Source organism: Gobio gobio, assembly GCF_949357685.1.
Source record: "Gobio gobio genome assembly, chromosome: 10".
Lineage (NCBI taxonomy): Eukaryota > Metazoa > Chordata > Actinopteri > Cypriniformes > Gobionidae > Gobio > Gobio gobio.
Window position 1 is genome coordinate 50,281,072 of NC_137116.1, and position 16,350 is coordinate 50,297,421.

Consider the following 16,350-nt stretch of genomic DNA (forward strand, 5'->3'; position numbering starts at 1 on the left):
ATACACTCTGTGCTACACACATCAATTCAGTTTTTTTTGTGTCTATATTGTGATGATTGGTCTCTGTACAAGGCAAAATGACAAGTTTTATATTTGAAATGGATTTTATTGGTTGTTATAGTTCACACAAAAATGAAAATGCTCTCATTAATTCTTCATCCTCATGTCGGTTCAAACCTGTCAGACTTTCACTCATCTTCGGAACACAAATGAATGAAATTAAATCTGAGAGCTTTCTGTCCCTCCATAGACAGCACACAACTGACGCTTTGAAGCTTCAAAAAGTTCATAAAGAGATCGTAAAACTAATCCATAAAAATCTTGTGTGTTACGCAGCACGTTTGAGCTTCATTAAGAACCAATGAGGTTCATTCTCGTGTTACGCAGCACATTTGAGCTTCATCAAGAACCAATGAGGTTCATTCTCGTGTTACGCAGCACGTTTGAGCTTCTCAAGAACCAATGAGGTTCATTCTCGTGTTACGCAGCACGTTTGAGCTTCATCAAGAACCAATGAGGTTCATTCTCGTGTTACGCAGAATGTTTGAGCTTCTGCAAGAACCAATGAGGTTCATTCTCGTGGTACGCAGCACGTTTTAGCTTCATCAAGAACCAATGTGGTTCATTCTTGTGTTACGCAGCACGTTTGAGCTTCAGCAAGAACCAATGAGGTTCATTCTCGTGTTACGCAGCACGTTTGAGCTTCTGCATGAACCAATGAGGTTCATTCTCGTGTTACGCAGCACGTTTGAGCTTCATCAAGAACCAATGAGGTTCATTCTCGTGTTACGCAGAATGTTTGAGCTTCTGCAAGAACCAATGAGGTTCATTCTCGTGGTACGCAGCACGTTTTAGCTTCATCAAGAACCAATGTGGTTCATTCTTGTGTTACGCAGCACGTTTGAGCTTCTGCATGAACCAATGAGGTTCATTCTCGTGTTTTTGAGCTTCCTCAAGAACCACTGAGGTTCATTCTTGTGTTACGCAGCACGTTTGAGCTTCTTCAAGAACCAATGAGGTTCATTCTTGTGTTACGCAGAACATTTGAGCTTCTTCAAGAACCAATGAGGTTCATTCTTGTGTTACGCAGAACATTTGAGCTTCTGCAAGAACCAATGTGGTTCATTCTCGTGTTAAGCAGCACGTTTGAGCTTCTGCATGAACCAATGAGGTTCATTCTCGTGTTTTTGAGCTTCCTCAAGAACCAATAAGGTTCATTCTTGTGTTACGCAGCACGTTTGAGCTTCTTCAAGAACCAATGAGGTTCATTCTTGTGTTACGCAGCACGTTTGAGCTTCCGCAAGAACCAATGAGGTTCATTCTTGTGTTACGCAGAACATTTGAGCTTCTGCAAGAACCAATGTGGTTCATTCTCGTGTTACGCAGCACGTTTGAGCTTCTGCATGAACCAATGAGGTTCATTCTCGTGTTACGCAGCACATTTGAGCTTCCTCAAGAACCAATGAGGTTCTTTCTTGTGTTACGCAGCACGTTTGAGCTTCCTCAAGAACCAATGAGGTTCATTCTCGTGTTACGCAGCACGTTTGAGCTTCTGCATGAACCAATGAGGTTCATTCTCGTGTTACGCAGCACGTTTGAGCTTCCTCAAGAACCAATGAGGTTCATTGTGTTACGCAGCACGTTTGAGCTTCTGCAGGAACCAATGAGGTTTATTCTTGTATTACGCAACACGTTTGAGCTTCCGCAAGAACCAATGAGGTTTATTCTTGTATTACGCAACACGTTTGAGCTTCCGCAAGAACCAATGAGGTTCATTCTTGTATTATGCAGCACGTTTGAGCTTCCGCAAGAACCAATGAGGTTCATTCTTGTGTTACGCAGCACGTTTGAGCTTCATCAAGAACCAATGAGGTTCATTCTCGTGTTACGCAGCACGTTTGAGCTTCATCAAGAACCAATGAGGTTCATTCTCGTGTTATGCAGAATGTTTGAGCTTCTGCAAGAACCAATGAGGTTCATTGTTGTGTTACGCAGCACGTTTGAGCTTCCTCAAGAACCAATGAGGTTCATTCTCGTGTTACGCAGCACGTTTGAGCTTCTGCAAGAACCAATGAGGTTCATTCTTGTGTTATGCAGAATGTTTGAGCTTCTGCAAGAACCAATGAGGTTCATTCTTGTGTTATGCAGAATGTTTGAGCTTCTGCAAGAACCAATGAGGTTCATTCTCGTGTTACGCAGCACGTTTGAGCTTCATCAAGAACCAATGAGGTTCATTCTCATGTTACGCAGCACGTTTGAGCTTCTGCAAGAACCAATGAGGTTCATTCTTGTGTTACGCAGCACGTTTGAGCTTCTGCAGGAACCAATGAGGTTCATTCTTGTGCTACGCAGCACATTTGAGCTTCCGCAAGAACCAATGAGGTTCATTCTTGTGTTACGCAGCACGTTTGAGCTTCCTCAAGAACCAATGAGGTTCATTCTTGTGTTACGCAGCACGTTTGAGCTTCCTCAAGAACCAATGAGGTTCAATTTTGTTTTACACAGCACGTTTGAGCTTCCTCAAGAACCAATGAGGTTCATTCTCGTGTTACGCAGCACGTTTGAGCTTCCTCAAGAACCAATGAGGTTCATTCTCGTGTTACGCAGCACGTTTGAGCTTCTGCAAGAACCAATGAGGTTCATTCTTGTGTTACGCAGGTTTGATTGAGTTTCTGTTTCTGTTTGCTTCAGTTTTTAGATGTGAATAAAAGCCTAAATTCAATCAGTTCATCATTTAAAGCGTTCAAGTCTCTTTGGAAGATTTGGACTAAACCTCTCAATTCATATGGATTTGTTTTATCTCTTTATTAACTTTTTGAAGCGTCAAAGACAGAAATGTCTCAGATTTCATAAAAAAGACCTTCATTTGTGTTCTGAAGATGACGAAAAGTCTGACGGGTTTGGAATGACATGAGGATGAATAATTGATGACAGAATTTTAGGCTTTTTTTGTTGTTGAAAAAGTTAGATTTTAGACAAGTTAACCTTCAAAATAAGCACTTTTGGAGGTCTAAATACAATTGTAAAGAATACAAAATTTGAAAATATTTATTTTCTATAGTAGAGGATAGAATACAATTTTCACTAAATAATAGTTTTTGAATTTTTTGAATTTTGTTACATTTATATAGCGCTTTTCTAGGCACTCAAATAGTTGTATATAGTAATGAATTTTTAAGTACTTCATACAGTTATTTGTTCATCACATTTACTTTATACAGTTATTTGTTGGTCACATTTATTTTTTACAGTTTTTAATGGTTTCAATGTCCACTGGCTTTAAAGGGGCTATATGCGTTTTTCTGAAATTTAAACTCGCGACTGACACCTGTGGCCAAAAAATAGAACTGCTCTCATTTTCTGCTCGCTCTCGCAGCGGTGGTGACGTCACATCCGCAGACAGCGCGGGAAAAGACGACCCGCCAGAAAATAGGAAAAATAGGATACAGGCTTATAGGTGCACCCACTGTGAGCGGACAAGGTGTCAGTATGCTCATCAGGAGATGTTTGAGTTATAAATGGTAAAATAAAAAGGCTATTGTTACGTTTATTTTGGGGAAAAAGTTGCATATAGCCCCTTTAATGAGGCAGGACAGCACAAAAGTGCACCCATGGAGAAGCTTTTTCTGACTAATGGTGTAAGAGTTAATGGTGAAGGAGAGCTGGATGCCCTTGTACTTAGGCAGCAATCTCTCTGTTGACTGCTCTGTCAGTCTCCTTGTGAGTCGTCCCTGAGAACATCCCAGAGGGGCCTGGGATTGTTGACTCTTTGAGGAGTTCGCTCCACACTTTCAAAGTTTTGCAGGGTGCATTCATGATAATGGAAGAAAAGACAAGAGTGGCCATCTATTAGAGCTGAACTCTACCTGAGTGATTAACAGCAATCCTTTGGGCTGCATTAGGAGAAATTGATGTGAATTGGTGCTTTTTCCCACAAATGGATCTTTTTAATTTAGTGTTTGTTTATTCTAATTTTTATTTGCGTGTGGTGTTAAGGTGAAGATGACTCTTGTGAGGCTGTATAATGGTGCTAAAATTGTGCGTTGGGAATTAACACTAGTTATTATTACCTTTTGAAGGCCTGAAATAGACCTGTTTTCCAGACAGTATTACATTTTTATTGTTCCCTTAGTACTTTTCCTGTCTTCCATGTTCATTTATATATGGGGTGGTGTGTTTAAGGCCCAATCTGGAAGTTTGCTGTGCTTAAAACAACCACTGTTATTTTGAGATTGACTGTTTTGGAAGGCTGTATGTGTTAAAATATAAAAAAATAATTTCAAAATGTAAATAATTCTGTTGCTCAAAGAATGTTAACATATGAAAGCGTTATAGCCAAAAAGAAGTCATGCGTGATTTCTCTTGGAGGACGATTGAAGCATGCCAAATTTTGTTTATAATCAGTCTTCATAAAATAAGGAACAGTCATTAAGAATTAACCTGACTCTTAAATATTAAAGATGTTTTTCAAGCTTTTAAAATTGCCTTTTGGTCTACCAGACTCCAAACAGAACATGAGGGTTAATGCTTGGTTTAGATTATCGGGACAACAAATTCCTTCCAGACAAGCATTTTGCTCATTCAAACTTAGAACAATATTAATTGTGTATCCTTATAAACCGATCAGATGTAACATTATGACCGAATATTGTCTTGGTCCCCCTTTTGCTGCCAAAACAGCCCTGACCTGTCGAGGCATGGACTCCACTAGACCCCTGAAGGTGTGCTGTGGTATCTGGCACCAATATGTTAGCAGCAGATCCTTTAAGTCCTGTAAGTTGCGAGGTGGGGCATTCATGTATCGGACTTGTTTGTTCAGCACATCCCACAGATGCTCGATTAGATTGAGATCTGGGGAATTTGGAGGCCAAGTCAACACCTAAAACTCGTTGTTTTGCTCCTCAAACCATTCCTGAACCATTTTTGCTTTGTGGCGGGCGCATTATCCTGCTGAACGAGCCACAGCCACCAGGCAATACCGTTTCCATGAAAGAGTGTACATGCTCTTCTTAGGTATGTGGTACGTGTCAAAGTAACATCCACATGGATGGCAGGACCCAAGGTTTCCCAGCAGAACATTGCCCAAAGCATCACTGCCTCTGCCGGCTTTCCTTCTTCCCATAGTGCATCCTGGTGCCATGTGTTCCCCGGGTAAGCGACACACACGCACCTGGCCATCCACGTGATGTAAAAGAAAACATGATTCGTCAGACCAGGCCACCTTCTTCCATTGCTCCGTGGTCCAGCTCTGATGCTCACGTGCCACTGTTGGTGCTTTCGGCGGGGGACAGGGGTCAGTATGGGCACCCTGACTGGTCTGCGGTTATGCAGCCCCATACGCAACAAACTGTGATGCAGTGTGTATTCTGACACCTTTCTATCAGAGCCAGCATTAACTTCTTGAGCAATTTGATTCCCACCCACTAACAGATGCCGTGATGAAGAGATAATCAGTGTTATTCACTTCACCTGTCAGTGGTCATAATGTTATCTCTGATCTGTGTGTGTGTGTGTGTGTGTGTAAAGTATTATCAATATTATAGAAAGTATTACAATTATTAATAAATAATAACATATGCAATTATTAAATTAAAGTTATTATTGTAGCTACAAAAATGATTTGTCTTATACGGTGTGGCAGTAATCAGACATTTACATGTCTAAATTTGGCCTGTCTAACCGAGTCACGGATCATTTCCATTTGCTTCTGTCATCATCTGCGTGTTGTTTACAAGCATTTTCACTTCCCCTTTTGTCATGTCTCATCTCAACCAGGGCACAATGCGAGCCAGGCTTGACTTGGTGCCGCCTCAGTACAAAAAAATTCATAGAACAGGTGCATGACACCCCTGATTCCAATATTAAGTTGTCACAATGGGTTATTTGGATGTTTTTTGGATGTCAATGGTACACTCGATCAGTCTCCCTAATAATGTTTTTCACCTCTACCTAGATGCTATGTAGCCTTTTTGGTCTGAATTATCACATTCTGAGATGATGTCAATTGTCAGTTGGGTCATTTACACCACACACCATCCCCCTTACGTTTGAGACTTCCTCTGACACTTCTCTGCTGCCGTCATGACTTTTGGCAAAGCTGACTGAGAGGAAAGAGAGACTGAGGGATCTTGGCAGCGGTGCCAGGAAGACTACAAATGCCCCTTCCACAGCAGTGGGAGTTCAGTGGTTCACACCCACAGGGCATGCACTTCCAGATGGCCCAGTTGGCAGGCCGGAGTGATCTGTCACCGTGGGGGCTAAATCGCTGCCAGGCCCTTCTTCGGCGCGCTATTCTACGGTGTTCAACAAAGCGTTCAGCAGGAAATGTCCTCATTGTGATGGACGGTTTGTGCATGCAATGAAAATGAGGGTTATGATACAAAAATTCAAGAGGTTTTGCCTAATTCTAATTCTAAAATTCCAGATACAATTGGCCGAAAACCGAATCTTAATAATCAATTAATGATCAAACGTATCAATAATCCACACTCAAATCGCTAAAACGGAGTTGTACAAACATTTAAATTGCCCATAAGGCAGATTTTATATCCTTTTTTTAATAACAGAATTGTTTCTGCTACAGTTTGTTGGTGAAATATAAACTTTAAATTAAAAATTAAATTATTAACTTTAAAAAAAAACAGATTTATTCAAACATAGGCTACATCACTAAAAGGTTGAGTAAAAATATAATGAAAATATAATACAGTGCATATTTTAGCAGAATGCTCTTCTCTAGAGTAATTTTTTTCTGGCCAACTAATGAGTTTGCGGACATTAATTCGCTTTCTTGAGGTAAATGTGACGTTAAGTGACATTGTATAGCCCACAAGCTGGTTTTTTTATTTCTTTCCCTGGTTGAAACACTGATTGAGCAATTACATGAGACAGGATTAATTTCAGTATATTGTAATGTATCTTTCAACATACCTTTCATTTTACCATGTTTATTTCATGCTGGAACAGTTAGGCTACTGAAGAGAAGATGAGAGAGGTTCACATACGCTTGATCCGTTCTGACGCTTGAGGTTTCTACAGTGATCTGTTACTGTCCATATTAAAGAGCGTCCATATTATAAAATCTACAGAATTTTAAAGTTGAGACTTTGCTTTATAAGTAACAAAGCACAAATTCTTTTGTGATTATTGGATGGAAGGCACTCTACAAATTTCGGTGCATCCCTATTCTTTTTATTACAGGAAGTGGATGTTTTTGTCTTTCAATTGCTTTTTGTCTCTTTATTTCAGGACTCAGATTTTACATTTTATTTTATTATTTTACTGAGTGTCTGTTTACACGAAGTGCAAATAACCTGCCTTGTTGGTAGAGGCTACACTAACTCTGGCGTCTGGTTGGGCCGGACAAAATTACGGAAAATGATGGACAATGTATTGTTAACAGTAGCTATAGTGTAGTGGTAAGGCATGTGGCAGACAGTTTTGATCCAAATCGACCCGTGTTTGAATCCTCCTTTTGCCAACTCGCTCTACTCCCTTTTCCCATCACATATCAGATCGGAAAGACATTTATTTTCAATAAAAATGAAGGAAATATTCGAAAAGTGGAAATAAAGTTTCTAACGTGTGTTTAATATTAAAGTGTTTAGGGGTAGGAGTAGGTGTAGGGAGGGCTTTGTTGTCCCAATATAATAATTTGAATAAATATGATAATTTTACACACATCTAATGTACAACAACACTGAGGTGCAAATAGTATCTGCCACTATTTGTAAGTATAAATAGCATCTAACTAGGCTACTATTTACATGTTGTTATTATTATTAGTTTGAGTTCCTGTCCCTTTCCTGCAAATGGCTGTGAATGGAAGGAATAAAAAGCATCACAGTGTGGTACACATCTGCCATTTACAACAAGGGGCAATCAATTCGCAGCAGAGCTGCATCTCTTTAAAATCAGTTTGTAAACAGGCACAGCTTTGCAGTGCGATGGCATTAATTGGGGCACGGGACGGCTCTCTACGGGCAGATTCTGCCTAACAGCCTTGCCTGACCATAATTAGGGGATGTTAATTAGCATGGAAAATGCATCTTTCTCAGGCCCTCTACCTGCTTTTCTAGCCCCTGTAATACCGTTAGCTTAACCTTATACCCTCTTCCATGACAGTTATTAACTATATGCAGAAGCGTGACGTACAATATATATATTTTTTTTATTCAGAGCAGATGCATTTTAGATCTTATAAAATGTGCTGCCACAAACTGGAGCTTGTCACTCCTGCAGCTGTCCGAATCAAAGCTAGTTAGGAACGTGAAATGTCCCACAGGGTTTTGCTTGAGGTACAGATGTAGAGTGTGTATGGAAATGAACGTGCGGATTTGGCACTTGCACAGAAATGCTTTTAACTGGCTTCAATAGAATATATAGTTGTTGTTTTGTTTTTTTGAAGCTTGTGAACCGATGGTGAGCTGTAGATTCCAGAAAGGTCTCATGTCACACATATTCCTTCTTCTGCATCACTGCGTCTTTGTTTACCACTCTTCTACTTGTATTTTATTTATTTCTTGTCTCTCTGGAATACTTGGTTCTTTTTGGTCAATCTCAGCATTTTGCAGTCATATACTTGTGTAAAAAAAAATTATATATATATATATATATATATATATATATATATATATATATATAGCAAATCAGAATAATTGACCAATATACACTACCCGCTTTCAAAGGTTTGGGATCAGTCAGTAAGATGTTTTTTTTTTTTTTTTAAGAAAATAATACTTTTATACAGCAGGATGTATAAAATGATCCAAAATGACAGTAGGGACATTTATAACTTTCTTTCATCTAAGAATGGAAAAAATTATCAAGTTTTTTACAAATATTAAGCAGTTTCCACATAGATATTAAACTGTTTTCAACACTGATAATCAGAAATGTTTCATGAGCGCCAAATCAGCATAATATTTCACAATATTACTGTTTTACTGTATTTTTTATCACATAAATGCAGTTTTGGTGAGCATAAAAGACTTTTTTCATGTCCATTTAATTATTTCATAAATAGTCTCATTTATAAGTGGGATTAGGTACAGGCAGACGGTTATTATTGCAAAAGAAATTTAAAAAATAGTTTATCTCTGACCACTTTTATTGAGAGTAGTTTAGGGAAAGGACAGAAAATTATGTAAAACATGTACAGGTGCTGGTCATATAATTAGAATATCATCAAAAAGTTGATTTATTACACTAATTCCATTCAAAAAGTGAAACTTGTATATTATATTCATTCATTACACACAGACTGATACATTTCAAATGTTTATTTATTTTAATGTTGATGATTATAACTGGCAACTTAGGAAAATCCCAAATTCAGTATCTCAGAAAATTAGAATATTGTGAAAAGGTTCAATATTGAAGACACCTGGTGCCACACTCTAATCAGCTACTTAACTCAAAACACCTGCAAAGGCCTTTAAATGGTCTCAGTCTAGTTTTGTAGGCTACACAATCATGGGGAAGACTGCTGACTTGACAGTTGTCCAAAAGACGACCATTGACACCTTGCACAGGAGGGCAAGACACACAAGGTCATTGCAAAAGAGGCTGGCTGTTCACCGAGCTCTGTGTGCAAGCACATTAATAGAGACGCGAAGGGAAGGAAAAGATGTGGTAGAAAAAAGTGTACAAGCAATAGGGATAACCGCACCCTGGAGAGGATTGTGAAACAAAACCCATTCAAAAGTGTGGGGGAGATTCACAAAGAGTGGACTGGAGCTGGAGTCAGTGCTTCAAGAACCACTACGCACAGACGTATGCAAGACATGGGTTTCAGCTGTCGCATTCCTTGGGTCAAGCCACTCTTGAACAACAGACAGCATCAGAAGCGTCTCGCCTAGGCTAAAGACAAAAAGGACTGGACTGCTGCTGAGTGGTCCAAAGTTATGTTCTCTGATGAAAGTAAATTTAGCATTTCCTTTGGAAATCACGGTCCCAGAGTCTGGAGGAAGAGAGGAGAGGCACACAATCCACGTTGCTTGAGGTCCAGTGTAAAGTTTCCACAGTCAGTGATGGTTTGGGGTGCCATGTCATCTGCTGGTGTTGGTCCACTGTGTTTTCTGAGGTCCAAGGTCAACGCAGCACTTCATGCTTCCTGCTGCTTATGGAGATGCCGATTTTATTTTCCAACAGGACTTGGCACCTGCACACAGTGCCAAAGCAACCAGTACCTGGTTTAAGGACCATGGTAAACCTGTTCTTAATTGGCCAGCAAGCTCACCTGACCTTAACCCCATAGAAAATCTATGGGGTATTGTGAAGAGGAAGATGCGATATGCCAGACCCAACAATGCAGAAGAGCTGAAGGCCACTATCAGAGCAACCTGGGCTCTCATAACACCTGAGCAGTGCCACAGACTGATCGACTACATGCCACGCCGAATTGCTGCAGTAATTCAGGCAAAAGGAGCCACAACTAAGTATTGAGTGCTGTACATGTGCTGTACAAATAATGTTCATGTTCATACTTTTCAGTTGGCCAAGATTTCTAAAAATCCTTTCTTTGTATTGGTCTTAAGTAATATTCAAATTTTCTGAGATACTGAATTTGGGATTTTCCTTAGTTATAATCATCAAAATTAAAAGAAATAAACATTTGAAATATATCAGTCTGTGTGTAATGAATGACTATAATATACAAGTTTCACTTTTTGAATGGAATTAGGGAAATAAATCAACTTTTTGATGATATTCTAATTATATGACCAGCACCTGTATATGTTCACGGGAGTCGGGTTCAAACCTGTGTCGTCCGTGTGAGCACTGCAGCTCAGTGTGTCAGAATGCATGCTACACCGTGTTACTTTCTCTGGCTGCTTCCTTTCTTGTTTCCTTGCTTTCTCTTTCCACCTTGACTAAATCGTTCGGCTTTGTTGTGTCTGGCCCTGGTCACCTCAAAGGTTCACACTGGAGCAGAGTCAAACAATTTTTTGTTAATTGAATTTTAAAGTGACCTTGTTCTGCTATTGATCTACATTAAAAATATTTTTCCCGCCTCAAGGTCGCTGCCACGACAGTCAAAACCTTGGGGGCGGATGGGCGTGCGGCAGCGTTCCGAGTATTGACGGTGTTCCGGAACGACCTCTGATGGGGGATTGTGCTGATGAGGACAAAACCAGAGTGAGGTGGAGAGGTCAGAGCAGGTCATACTCAGAGAGGTGGAAAAGGGTATTGGAAAACACCCCTCTTTGCACTCAGGGGCGTTGTGGTGTGTCAGCTTGTTCCTCATGTTGCTTGATGGTATAGTAAGCTGCGGTGAAAGCTAATGAGGTGGACACTCTCAGAGACCTCAGCAGTGGCATTCAGATTCGTAGATTGTCAAAATAGTGCAATTTGTGTACCTCAAAATCTGTTGAACTGACATTTTTCCCTAAAAACAGCTCCCCCCAGTGCTATTTGGAGTGCAGTGCCAACCTTGTTAGGATGCCACCTTAACATGCCTTTTCAGGGATCAAATCAGAGTTGTATCGCATTTGATCACATTAAAAGTGTTCGGGACTGATTCTGATCGCATTCGTCTAATTCAAATAATCATTATCCAACACTTTGACGAGGTTGTACATTTTCCGTCATATATTTTCCGCTCTATTTGTGTTGCAGGTTCTTCTCTCTTTGCTTTTCTTTTTATATTCAGCCCTTGCAATGTGAAAAAGACAACAGCCGACTTGCCCCAGAGATCTGGTCATCTGTTTTAATGAACAATATCCCATGAGTTATTCCACTGAACTACACTTGGAATCTCTCATTTCTCTCCCCAAATCCTCCCCACATCTCTCCGGTCTATTTTTACAGGAGCACTTTAAAACCTTTTCTCCATGTTTCTTCACTTCTAATCCCTTCTAATATGTTTCTAAAGTGGGGGCATGCACTATGCAAGATATGTAATATACACCGATTGATCAGGCATAACATTATGACAGGTGAAGTGAACACACTGATTATGTCTTCATCACGGCACCTGTTAGTGGGTGGGATATATTAGGCAGCAAGTGAACATTTTGTCCTCAAAGTTGACGTGTTAGAAGCAGGAAAAATGGGCAAGCGTAAGGATTTCAGCGAGTTTGACTAGGAACAAAATTGTGATGGCCAGACGGGTCAGAGCATCTCCAAAACTGCCTCTCTTGTGGGGTGTTCCCGGCCTGCCGTGGTCAGTATCTACTAAAAATGGTCCAAGAAAGGAACAGTGATGAACCGGCTACAGGGTCATGGGCGGCCAAGGCTCATTGATGCACGTGGGGAGCGAAGGCTGGCCCGTGTGGTCCGATCAAACAGACGAGCTACTGTAGCTCAAATTGCTCAAGAAGTTAATGCTGGTTCTGATAGAAAGTTGTCCGAATACACAGAGCATCGCAGTTTGTTGCGTATGGGACTGCATAACCGCAGACCAGTCAGGGTGCCCATGCTGACCCCTGTCCCCCGCCGAAAGCACTAACAGTGGGCACGTGAGCATCAGAACTGGACCACGGAGCAATGAAAGAAGGTGACCTGGTCTGATAAACATTTTCTTTTACATCACAGGGAATGCCAGGTGCGTGTGTGTCGCTTACCTGGGGAACACATGGCACCAGGATGCACTATGGGAAGAAGGAAAGCTGGCGGAGGCAGTGATGCTTTGGGCAATGTTCTGCTGGGAAACCTTGGGTCCTGCCATCCACGTGGATGTTACTTTGACACGTACCACCTACCTAAGCATTGTTGCAGAACATGTACAACCTTTCATGGAAACGGTATTCCCTGGTGGCTGTAGCTCTTTCAGCAGATAATGCCCTGCCTCAAAGCAAAAATGGTTCAGGAATGGTTTGAGGAACACAACGAGTTTGAGGTGTTGACTTGGCCTCCAAATTCCTCAGATCTCAATCCAGTCGAGCATCTGTAGGATGTGCTGAACAAGTCCGATACATGGAGGCCCCACCTCGCAACTTACAGGACTTAAAGGATCTGCTGCTAACATATTGGTGCCAGATACCACAGCACACCTTCAGAGGTCTAGTGGAGTCCATGCCTCGACGGGTCAGGGCTGTTTTGGCAGCAAAAGGGGGACCAACACAATATTAAGAAGGTGGTCATAATTTTATGCCTGATCAGTGTATATGTACTGTAAAATAAAAAATTACTAATAAAATTACAGTAATATTTACATCTTAATTTTTTCATTTTCAAATGGTATACCATCAAGCTTTTATTCTGATGGTTGCTGGCAATTACATAAATTCACTTTTCAATGCACTTTATATTTACTGTACACAAACACATTTTATACACGCACTGCCCAGCCAAAAAAAAAGTTGCTGTTTGGCTTTAAATAGGCAAATGCTTATGTATCTATAATTGGATCATTATTGCTGTGAGTATGATGTTTCTAGCATGTTAAATGTTTGGCAACAGTTCTTCTAACTATAATTGATGGAGTGTGTAGCTTTTTTTATTCTTTCACAATCTGAGCCTGATGAATCTTGACATTGTCATCCTGGAATATGCCCATGATGTGTCTTCCTACATGGTTGTTTAAGAAATAAAAAGCTACACAATTTGGGTTAGAAAAACTGCTGCCAAACGTATAACATGCTAGAAACATAATAATCACTGCAATCATGATCCAATCATTGACTCTTTAGCATTTGCCTACTTAAATCCAAACAGTGACTTTTTTTTGGCTGTGTGTGTGTATACATTATAAATGGTAAATTCTGTAAATGGCAGAAACATTTTTGTTTTAGCACTTAGTAGCATTTCCCATTATGTACAATAATGTGTGGTCGGATGCAATTGAAAAAAAGAAGATACTTAATATCGAACATGCTAATGGCAGATGTAAAAGGAGTCTCATTTCTCCCAATGCTGACGAAGTGCAACATGCAGGCATGTTTTTGATATGAGTTGAAAAGCATACAGCAGAACGGTTCGGCTGAACAGGAAACTTATTTTAGTCTCAAGCAACTTGAATGAGCGATCCATTTTCTCAAAGGAAAGGTCATGGAGGGCAGGACGCTTGGCCACATTCTCGCCTGGCTTCTTTCCTTCCTTGTTCGCAGCTGATTTGAGATCTCACTTGTTGCTTAGAAACTGTTTCTTTTTTGTCCAATCTCTCTGTTTTTGCCACTTTTCCCCTCCCTATCCGCGGCCCACTCTCGCTTCAAATAAAAAGTACCATCTGCCGCCATTGCAATCCAGTCGTTTGGGGATGCACTTAAGATCAGCTAATGAACCTTTTCAGGACGCCCTGACGTTTACCACACTCGAAGTCAACTCCTTTTTTCCTAGTATTCATGTTCCTTTGGCCCCAGGCCAGCAACTTACTTTCCAGCTTGCTTGTAGCTGAAAAGAATGCCCAGAATAGCTATTGACGCTACTAACTGGCTTCACACACTAGGGTTACGGCGAGGGATTTGGTGGTTTTTGTTTCTTTATTCCTTGAGAAATTGCTTGAGTCACACTTGCCAGCTACTGCTTACAAAATTCTCTTGTGCTGAAAAGTTCAGGTTTGATGAGCATAAGTTATGATTCTCTTTTAGCATGTTTTGCATCAGCGATTCAGACATCAGTGGTGTGTTTAAAAGTAGACGGGAGATATTAAACTCCGTGTAGAAGTGCGATTGAGGCGTTTGATCAACTTTAAGGGATCATCGTTTTTCATTGTGCTTCTCTGTGCAAAATTATTTAGTTTTTTTTATCATAAATTACAATGCTACGTTGGGCACATAAAAAAAACTCATGAAATTTAACAGAACAGATACTAGCATGAACACAAGTAACTTATAATTGAGAGATCTAGAGACATAATTGGATAAATCATTACTTTTCCATAAGGTTTTTTGTTTGAAATGATCTGACACGATCTGATTAGGACATTTACAGAATTGTGTATTAAAGCTGCACTTAACATTTGCACTTGCATGTAACATTTTTGCAGTAAAATATCCAAAAACCACTAGGCCAGTGTTATATATTTTGTTCAGTTGAGTACTTACAATATCCCAAATGTTTCCAACTATTTGTAAATCGTGAGAAATTGCTATTTTAACCAAGGAACCGGGACGTGTGAGGGAGTCGCCTGTCGAATTGCATCATATCTGCGTTACACTCGGTTTCCGGTTTTAATCTGCAGAAACGCTTTACTCTCACTGTAGTGTGAATAAGTGTCATAACAGCCACCGCGCGAATGCACAGAGTAACGTAATTACATAATTTAACACACTCAGATGTGTCTAATATGATAAACAGAGCTGCGTTACCTCATACTCATGACCGGAAAAGCGGAGATGGCGCCTGCAACTGTGTCATAATAAAAGTCCCGCTGCTCGCGAGGTGTGTGTTGCCTTCATCTTATTAACAATCACTCCAGCGGTTCCTCAGCTCCACAACACTCGGTCCTGCTCTGCTTCATACTACACTAACGTTAATAATCGCATCCATGAACAGGATTTCTGCCCGAGTCCTATCCCGATTCTTTTCCACCGGCTGTGAGGTGAATGTCCCAAGATTCTGCGCTCAAACGTGGCGTCATCAAACTACGCCATTGTTTTGAATAGGCAAACTCTAGTGGACGGAAAAGTTACACAGTTCACCTTTAAGTAATAAGCAATGACTTTCAATGTTTGACATGCAGGTAGTTTAGGAAAATAATGATTGCTTATGTTGTTTTTGAATGTGTGTGTGTGTGTGTGTGTGTGTGTGTGTGTGTGTGTGTGTGTGTGTGTGTGTGTGTGTGTGTGTGTGTGTGTGTGTGTGTGTGTGTGTGTGTGTGTGTGTGTGTGTGTGTGTGTGTGTGTGTGTGTGTGTGTGTGTGTGTGTGTGTGTGTGTGTGTGTGTGTGTGTGTGTGTGTGTGTGTGTGTGTGTGTGTGTGTGTGTGTGTTTTGTGTTTCTTTTAGAAACACTTTGTGGTGAGTAAAAAAAAAAAAGACAAAAAGAAAAAGATACTCAGCATGTGGGGAACAAATGTGTGTGTGAAGTTTCAGTGAAGTTCTGTGCCTCCCCCGGCTGGTGATCAGTGGTGGCTATTGCTGCAACACTCAGCAGGACTCTCATGAAAGACCAGTAGGCAAATTCACTCTGATAATCTACAAATCTAAAACTTTTTCCAAAACTTTAGTTTTAAATTATTTATTTATTTATTTATTTATTCATTCATTCATTCATTCATTATTATTTTTTGCTTTATTTCTATAAATTTTTTTGAATTATTTATTTATGAATTGTTATACATATACTGTAACTCCTGTTGGACCATTATATTCTCATAGTTTATTTATTTTATTAAATTGCTTTTTTAATTTTGTTTTGATTTTCTTTGAGTAATTTTGATTTATTCAGGGCATATTGTTCTTGCATTT

At 40.1% G+C, this 16,350-nt stretch overlaps 1 protein-coding gene across 1 annotated transcript in view; it reads left to right on the plus strand.

Annotated features, from left to right (window-relative positions):
• med27 (mediator complex subunit 27) overlaps positions 1–16,350 on the plus strand; it is a 93,387-nt gene that overhangs the window by 47,260 nt on the left and 29,777 nt on the right. The window lies entirely within an intron of this gene.